Here is a 9,315-nt window from a genome sequence, read left to right on the forward strand (position 1 = left end):
TTCCAACTTGATGAATTGCCCTGTCCACATGCAATTGCTGCTATTAATAAGAGATATTTGCAGAAATCTGATTACTGCTCAAATTGGCATTCAAGGGAAACATGGTTGAAAACATATGAAGGACTTGTGAATACCGTGGGAGATCAAAAATTATGGAAAATACCACAAAATGTACAATCTGATATCACAAAACCTCTCGATGTAGAGATTTTACAAGGAAGAAGACAAAAGAAGAGGCATATACCTGCGACTGAATCATCAGTACCATTCAAGTCTACCAAATGCAGTCGATGTAAACAAGTTGGGCATAACAGAACAACTTGCTTGTCTTCTCCAGCACCTCATCCATATTCCAAGAAACACACTGAAAAATACTCCAAGCTTCAATAATCCTTGGTCTGAATTTAGACTTTCTTTATTGTATGACATAATTCAAATGTGATTTTTTTCATAGGAATAAAAAAATAAGCTCTTGGACAATTTTATATACTGCTAAAGTACAAATCACTCATTTTTGTTGCGCAGGCTTACAGGTTTTGTTGCATTTTAAAAAGGTACGCAATGACTTCTGCGAGAAAAAACTTCAGGTTACAGTATGTGAAATACATATCCTTAAACAAACACACACACACACACATACAAACACTCACACACACATATGCGTACAACACACAAAAAGAAACACATGTACAAACAAAAGTTGTAGCATCTCTAAGAAACTAAGAAGTATAAAGCAAATACCAACAAATAACAAGGATAATGCAATAGAAAGCTAAGAACAAAGAGGGTGACAATTGCATTGATATAAAAAGAGGTCAGAACAACACACATTTACAAACAAAACTTCAGCTCTCCGGGCTGAAGTTATACAAAATTAACCTAAAAAACTTCAGCTCTATGGGCTGAAGTAAACAAAAAGCATAGCATTGAAAATATAAAAAAAGGATTACAAACACTAACAATCATCACCATCATCATCGTCATCATCACAGTACTCCTCAATTTCTCTAAATATCTCATCATCATCACTATCTGAGATAACTATAGGGTAGTCAGGCAAAAGACCACTGAATCCAAGAAGATCAATCTTTAACTTGTTGGATTGATCACGAAGCTGACTTTGTTCGACGATTACTCTGTCCATAAGAGAAAGAAGAGTCTTCAGATTGTTTTGCAGCTTGGAATAGTCATTCCAGTTGGGAAACTAAAAATTATCAAACTGATGCACAACCTTGTCGAACGAGGTTGAATAACTTCCACAACTACGTTCCATGTTAAGCCTGCTCTGGAATGATTGATTGGCAAAAAACGGTGGTCTGATTCTCTCCCAATCAGCCTTTATTTGATCCCACAAAAGCATAAGCTTAGACATCGGTTTGTTATTGTACCACTCACACTTCAAACTCTCCCACTTCTGCATAATTTTATCCATATTAGGCTTCCCACTTCCGCTTGCACCAGACATTTTTTCTTTAACAAAAGCTGAAAGACTAAGGATGAATACAAATTTAAAGAAATATGATAGAACTCTATGAATGACTATGAAATTTTCAAGTGAAGAGATTGTTAATATAGACAAAGAGTTCAACTAATCAATTTAATATCTATAAATGTAAAAGTAACTTTTCAGTTGTTTTTACTATTTTACGTTCAGAGAAATTGAATGAAACAAGATAAGTAGGTGGTAAAACAAGTATGCTGTAAATGCAAAAAGAAATGTAACTTCAGCCCTAGTAAAACCTACAGTTTTTCTATAGTAAAAAAATAACTTCAGCCTGAAAAATAACTTTTAGGATCATTTACTATATGGTCAAACAAATTTAAATGAAAGATGAAGTAGTTGACAAAAGACAAAAAGTAGATAGTAAATGGAAAAAAGATAAGTATCAACTTAAAAAAAATACCAAAACATGCTAAAGTTTTTGTCCTTAAGCTATTTCGAAAAACTTCGGCCCAATGTGCCGAAGTTTTTTAGTATATTTCCAAAAACTTCAGCACTTGATCAGCCTAAGTTTTTTGTTGGATTCATTAGTTTTTGTCCTAAAAGCTTTTTCAAGAAACTTCGGCCCTATAAGCTGAAGTTTTTTAGTATATTTTCAAAAACTTCAGCACTTGGTCAGCTAAAGTTTTTTGTTGGATTCAATAGTTTTTGTCCTAAAGCTTTTTCAAGAAACTTCGGCCCTATAAGCTGAAGTTTTTTAGTATATTTCCAAAAACTTCAGCACTTTATCAGCCTAAGTTTTTGGTTGGATTCATTAGTTTTTGTCCTAAAACTTTTTCAAGAAACTTCGGCCCTATGGGCTGAAGTTTTTTAGTATATTTCCAAAAACTTCGGCACCTCTTAAGCTGACGTTTTTCTAGTGGATTCAATTGTTCTTGCTTTAAGCTTTTTCAAGAAACTTCGGCCCTATAAGCTGAATTTTTAGGATATTTCCAAAAACTTCAGCACTTTATCAGCCTAAGTTTTTGTTGGATTCATTAGTTTTTGTCCTAAAGCTTTTTCAAGAAACTTCGGCCCTATGGGCTGAAGTTTTTTAGTATATTTCCAAAAACTTCGTCACTTGTTAAGCTGACATTTTTCTAGTGGATTCAATTGTTCTTGCTTTAAGCTTTTTCAAGAAACTTCGGCCCTGTAAGCTAAAGTTTTTTAGTATATTTCCAAAAACTTCGGTACTTGGTCAGATGAAGTTTTTTGTTGGATTCAATAGTTTTTCTCCTAAAGCTTTTTTCGAAAAACTTCGGCCCAATGTGCTGAAGTTTTTTAGTATATTTCCAAAAACTTCAGCACCTGATAAACAGAAGTTTTTGTGTCGGATTCAATAGTTTTCTTATGACTTTTAAACAAAATTTCAGCTTAAAAAGCAGAAGTCATGCTTAAGTTTTTTCAAACAAAAAATGTACTTAAAATTCATGATAAAAGACACAAACATATTTGTATGACAAAAAAGTGAACTAAAAAAATAATTAATGTATATTCACAAAATCCAAATTATGTACAACCAATCCTCTAATCAAAAAATTCACACAGAGTCTCTTCAAAATCTCCATAATCATGTCCTTCTCGTTCTGCTGGAGTTTTATAGCCGCTATCTTTTTTTCACTTTCCATGAGCCCAAAGATTGGCAGCCAATTCTCTCCTGAATGCCAATGTTTGGCTTTGATCAAATTGAAGAAATCTTCTCTCTTCAACCGGATATCAATAAACTTAAGAGCAAATATACCACAATCAACACTGCAAAAGACACATAAAAAAGAAATTAAAGAATAGTTAACACAAGGGCAAAAAATAATAAACATAAGATGAATGGTAAAACATATGTGAAACACATACTTGGTAGTCTGTTTCGGTGTGTTCATCCACTTAATTTGAAATTTTTCCACAGGACTGTCCCCATAAAATTTATTATGTTCCCCAAAATTCAAGCATTTGAGACAGTGTGGAATCAACCAGGCATAAATTTTGACATGTTCAAGTGCATGCTCGTATGTTGTATTGCCCATGGAATCATACACATATATAAATTTGTCTTCAAAGTCCAGAATTCCAAAAAAGTAGTGCGTAGATATCTGGCCCTCCCTTGGCTTAAATCGAAATGGAAAGAATACTTTTTTGGTAGATGCCCATGAGATACCACAGGAAAGGTCGAGGCCTTTTACGTAGTTGGCCACCTTTTCATTCGTTGATTCTTCCTCATACCAAGAAAAGTCCGTAAGTGGCTTAATAACCGCTTCTTCTTCTTCTTCTTTTTCAATCTGTTCTTCGGATATCTTCTTTCTCTTTGATTTGCTCCTAAGAACCGTCATTCTCTTTTGCTTCCTTTTCTCAATTATCTTCAACTTTTCTTCTGAAGGATGAATACTATCCAGGATAGTCATATATTGATCGAAAAGTAAATCTGTTACTGCACATCTTGATTTTGTATAACGTGGAAGGTGATAGCAATATTTTTTGCGCAAGTAATATACGCCCACATCAATATGCTGTAAATGGACAATGACAAATAAGCTAAAAAACTTCAGCAGTTTACTATGAATAAAGTTATACTACAAAAAATAAGCTGAACTTTTGGGAAATACAGTTGAAAACCAATTCAAAAAACAAACTTAATAACTTACTTCATCCGCAAGATCAGAGTCAGGATCCATAAGCTCGGTAAAGAATGATTTTTGAATATCAAGTCCAGCTAATCTGAATGGATTGGAATCATATTCACTGGCATCCATCTCCAACCACTCTTTAAATCTTTTCATCAATCCACTATCTTGATTAACATAATGGAAGGGACACCTTCTTCTATTCTTTCTTACTATCCAAGCTTGCCCCCTTTACTTTTTCTTATAAACTACATAAGGAGATCTCAACCAAATACACTCCATACGCATCATTTTCCCTTTTTTATATTGTCTTCCTTTTGCTTGCTCTTCCTGCTGTTCCGTCACAACTAAATGTTGTTGTTCAGCAGCAGAGGGGAAACTACAGCCATCGTGGCAGATGCTTGACCAATTCCCTACTGTTCACGACGTTCTTTAGTCTCTTCACGAAGAAGAACAGCAGCAGAATTACCTTCTGAATCAGCCCCTTGTGTACTACCAAGTGAAAATGAACATAAATTGAAGTTGGGGATATCACTGGTGTCACACATAGGAGAACTACAAATCTTCCTTCTTTTAGGTTTTGGAAATAGTTCTGATGCATCAGATGAGATCTGCAAAAGCAAGGAAAATATAAACATAAATAAAACTAATAGAGAACACACATTAGGCAATAAAACAGCCAGTAATCGAATTGCAAAAAATAATTACCTGGTCTAAGTGTTGCGACACAGATGGTGTTTGCATTCCAATAGATCCTGTATCTTCATGCAAAAAAATAAAATAAAATAAATAATACTGACTAAATTTTATAAAATAATACCAACACACTTCACACCTGTCTGTGAGTCAACATGTGTGAATATATGTATTTCTCCTTTTTCATATTGCTGCAGAATCTCACCCAATTCTTTTCGAGCTGCCTCTAGTCTTTCTGAAAAATCATTCAAAAACATAAAAAATAAAATAAAATATGTAAAATTTCAAAATGTAAAAAATATACTTCGATCAAATATAATAAATTCATGATCTATAGAATACCTTTACGTTTGCCATCCGCTGTGGTTTCCCCAGGCTGCATGCCTTTCTCAATATCAGCATTTCCAGCATCATTCAATTGTGAACCAACGTTGACGACCATTGCAGTATTCTCTGGAAGGTTTTTCTCAACTCTACCTTCATTCAATTGTGCATCATCAGAGAGTTTTTGAGTTGTGGCAATGAACCACGTCTAGTTTCAACTTTCACTGCATATTCATAAAAGAGGGGTAATAGATCAACTAGTTTTTCTATATATAAAACATAGAAAAAATTTATACCTGTAGTGAAAATTTCACTACAGGATATTATAAAAAAATAGTTAAAACTTCAACTCTAAGAAGACAAACTTCATCTCTAGAGCTGAAGTTCGACAGTTATAAAAAAAGAACTTCAGCTCTATAGCTGAAAGTTCACCAGTTACAAACCAAAACATTCACCAAAAAATATGATGTAGTTTTTACAAAAAACACAAACACATGAAAACAAAACTTCAGCTCATATCTAAGGTATAATTGAAATATTATAAACTTCACACTTTGTACCTGTAGTAACAACTTCCTGTGTATCACCACCTAGAAGTTCATTGCAAATCGCTATTACTCCTGCATAACGATCGTCTTTCAGATTTAAAGTACCAACAGGTGCTTGATTTCCAATATCACTTTCCAAAGCAAAACTCGGTGCATGTTTTTCAGTGCCAACAACTTGATCATCTACACCTTTCTCTCCACCTTTACTCTGTCTACAGACATTGGATTGTTCATCTCCACCTTGTTGTTGAACATGTTCAACGCCTTCAACAGCCGCTTCATTATGTGTAGCATTATCATCTTTACGCAATGCATCATGAGCAGTATGTTCTTCAGTCTCAACAACTTGATTATGTGCATCTTGCTTGCTTCCAATATTCTCAGTTGATAAATGTGCTTCATCATTTACATCTCTGCTCAATCTATCTGCACTGGAATTGTGCTCTTCAACTTGTTCTTGAGCATTTTGATCGCCTTCAAAAGTCGATGGATCTTTGTAACAGTCATTCCTCCTGTCATATTCTCGATGCTTACTCAAATCAAAATTGCCATCGTCCATTCCATTTGATTTGTTGACAATCATAAACAACTGTTCAAACTTCTCATCGAAATATTCCTAGAAAAAAATTACTAACAATGATTAATCTGAAATAAAATCAACACAAATAAAAAGACTTCTCTATAAATTAGCTTACCTTCACTTTTACAAAAAATGCATCCACAATAGCAGTTCGCTCCTCCTTTTTAAACTTATCAAAAACTTTATTCATGATCGTGCTTCTTTCTTTTTCTGCATGCCTTTGAACCTCCATCGTTAACCTCTAAAATAAATACACAACAAAAATTCAGATATAAAAGAAAACTTCAGCTCAAAAAACATGTTGTACTTTTACAAAAACGAACCCAAAAAACTTCAGATCAAAACTTACAGAGCATATTGTATCAAGTAATTCATCGTCATCAAAGTCAGATGTAGACGAGGTAGAACGACTCTTGGTACGAGATGCTTCACCAATAAAAAGAGTTCGATTCGGTTCTTTTGGTTGATTCCGACTACGTGGTGATTCACCAATGTCATGAGTTTGATTCGTTTCTTTTGATCGACTCTTTGTAGGTGGTGATTTACCAATGACAAGAGTTCGATTCAATTCTTTTGATCGACTCAAAGTACGTGGTGATTTACCAGTTGAAGGAACTGCATTAACTACATTTGAACGAATCCGGCTGCACGGTAAATTCCCAATTAAAGGCATTGAATTCAATTCCTCTTCTGTAGGAATTATATCCAATACCCTAAAGTCGCGATATCTCTGTTTAATACAAAAAAGTATATTATGAGGAGAAAAAAACTAATACATTAGCATATTAATACAAATACAAAAATAAAAAAAAAAGTAACTTACTTCATGAGTTTTGAACATATAATAAAGTTCGGGATATTTAGGCTCTCCCATTTTCACGACCCTGGTTCACCAATTGTGAGCCTGTCATGACGGCACCCAGTCTTCGTGACTAGGTAAGCCTAACACATTACGGAATTTAACAGTTCGAAATAAAAACATTAAACAAACACTAAATAGAAAAGGAAGTGTATAATAATGTCGCTTGGCACATACACTGAATACACAACTCCTGAAAGTAACATCCCAAAACCCGGAATCCCACGGGCAACACAGGTTACAAGAAGTCTAACACTGCTCTAGTCACCAGAATTTGTCTAATACAAAGAGAGGAATCGAAATAACAGCTAACAACTAGGGATGGAATGAGAAGGAGACTTTGCGGATCTGCGGACGTAGCAGATGTATACCTCAAGTCTCCAATAATGCTCCCTGACAGCTACTGGCGGTATGCCTGCTCAGGTGTACCTAGATCTGCACAACAAAAGTATGCAGAAGAGTAGCATGAGTACACCACAGCGGTACTCAGTAAGTGCCAAGCCTAACCTCGGTTGGGTAGTGACGAGGAAGGTCAGGGCCCTACTGAGGTTATATAAAATATAAAGATGTCAGGATAAGATAAGCAGTTCAATTGAGAACCTATAGTAAGAATCTATGCAGGATAATAAGAGTACAATAACAGAAACAATGATGAAAGCAAACCATAAGGAAAGTAATCGGGGATCTCTAAGTATCCTGAGGATCTCTTAGTATCCTCGACATGTACTAGGGATCTCTTGGTATCCCGAGGATCTCTTGGTATCCTCAATATGTACTAGAGATCTCTTGGTATCCCGAGGATCTCTCGGTATCCTCAATATGTACTAGGGATCTCTTGGTATCCCGAGGATCTCTCGGTATCCTCAATATAAGCCAGGGATCTCTTGGTATCCCGAGGATTTATTGGTATCCTCAATATGTACTAGGGATCTCTTGGTATCCCGAGGATCTCTCAGTATCCTCAATATAAGTCAGCGATCTCTTAGTATCCCGAGGATCTCTTGGTATCCTGAATATATGTGCGGGGGATCTCCCGGGAATCTAACACGTAGTCCCAAAGTAAATGTGCAGATGGAATCTCCCGGGAATCTAACCCGTAGTCCCAAAGTAAATGTGCAAAGGGAATCTCCCGGGAATCTAACCCGTAGTCCCAATTTAAATCTGCTGGGGGAATCTCCCGGGAATCTAACCCGTAGTCCCAATTTAAATGTGCAGGGGGAATCTCCCGGGAATCTAACCCGTAGTACCAATTTAAAACACAGAGCAGCAACACAAGAATATTAAATTAAACGCTAATTTCGTACCAAGTAAACATTTACTTCTAGCCTAACATGCTTCCCGTAATGCAATTTAGGCAATTTAAGCAAATAGGAAATTTAGTCAACTAAACATGCCTTTCTAGACTAGCAACATGCTAAATTCACAAGTAGAATAAAACAAGAAAAGAACTCAATTGAAATACTTAAGGAAAAATCGGATTTTCAACAATTAGCTCAAGTATGCGCTCGTCACCTCACGTACAGAGCATTTCAATTATCAAATACAGCACATCCTAAGGGGAAAGGTCCCCCACACAAGGTTAGACAAGCCACTTACCTCGAATGCTCCAACTCAAGTCTCGATTATAGCTTTACCTCTCGAATTCACCACCCAACCGCTCGAATCTAGTCACAAATTACTTGAATGAATTAATAATTACTATTGGAACTAACCCCAATGCACAAAAATAGTTTTTACAAGGTTTTTCCCAAAAAGGTCAAAAATACCCCTAGACCCACGTGGTCAAAACTCGAGGTTCGGACCAAAACCCTGTTACCCATTCTCCCACGAATCCAAATATATGTTTTGTTTTGAAATCGGACCCCAAATTGAGGTCCAACTTCTCAATTTGTAGAAAACCTAGGTTCTACCCAAAACACCCAATTTCCCCATGAAAATCTTTGATTTGAAGTTGAAATCATGTTAAAAGATGTTAAGAAGTGAAGAAATTAAGTTAGAAATCACTTACCAATGGTTTTGGAGAAGAAAAGTTGTTTGGAAAATCGCCTCTTAGGTTTTGGGTTTTTGAAAAGTGAAAAATGACTGAGATTTTCTGAACTTGTATACCTTTCTGAGGACCTGGCGCGGACCGCACAAAAATGTGTTGCGGTCGCGCCCAGTGGGAGAAAAATTGGGGTTTCTCTGAACCCTTCCAGCGCGGACCGCACTGTTTT

This window comes from Nicotiana sylvestris, chromosome 9, assembly GCF_000393655.2.
Source record: "Nicotiana sylvestris chromosome 9, ASM39365v2, whole genome shotgun sequence".
Taxonomy (NCBI): domain Eukaryota; kingdom Viridiplantae; phylum Streptophyta; class Magnoliopsida; order Solanales; family Solanaceae; genus Nicotiana; species Nicotiana sylvestris.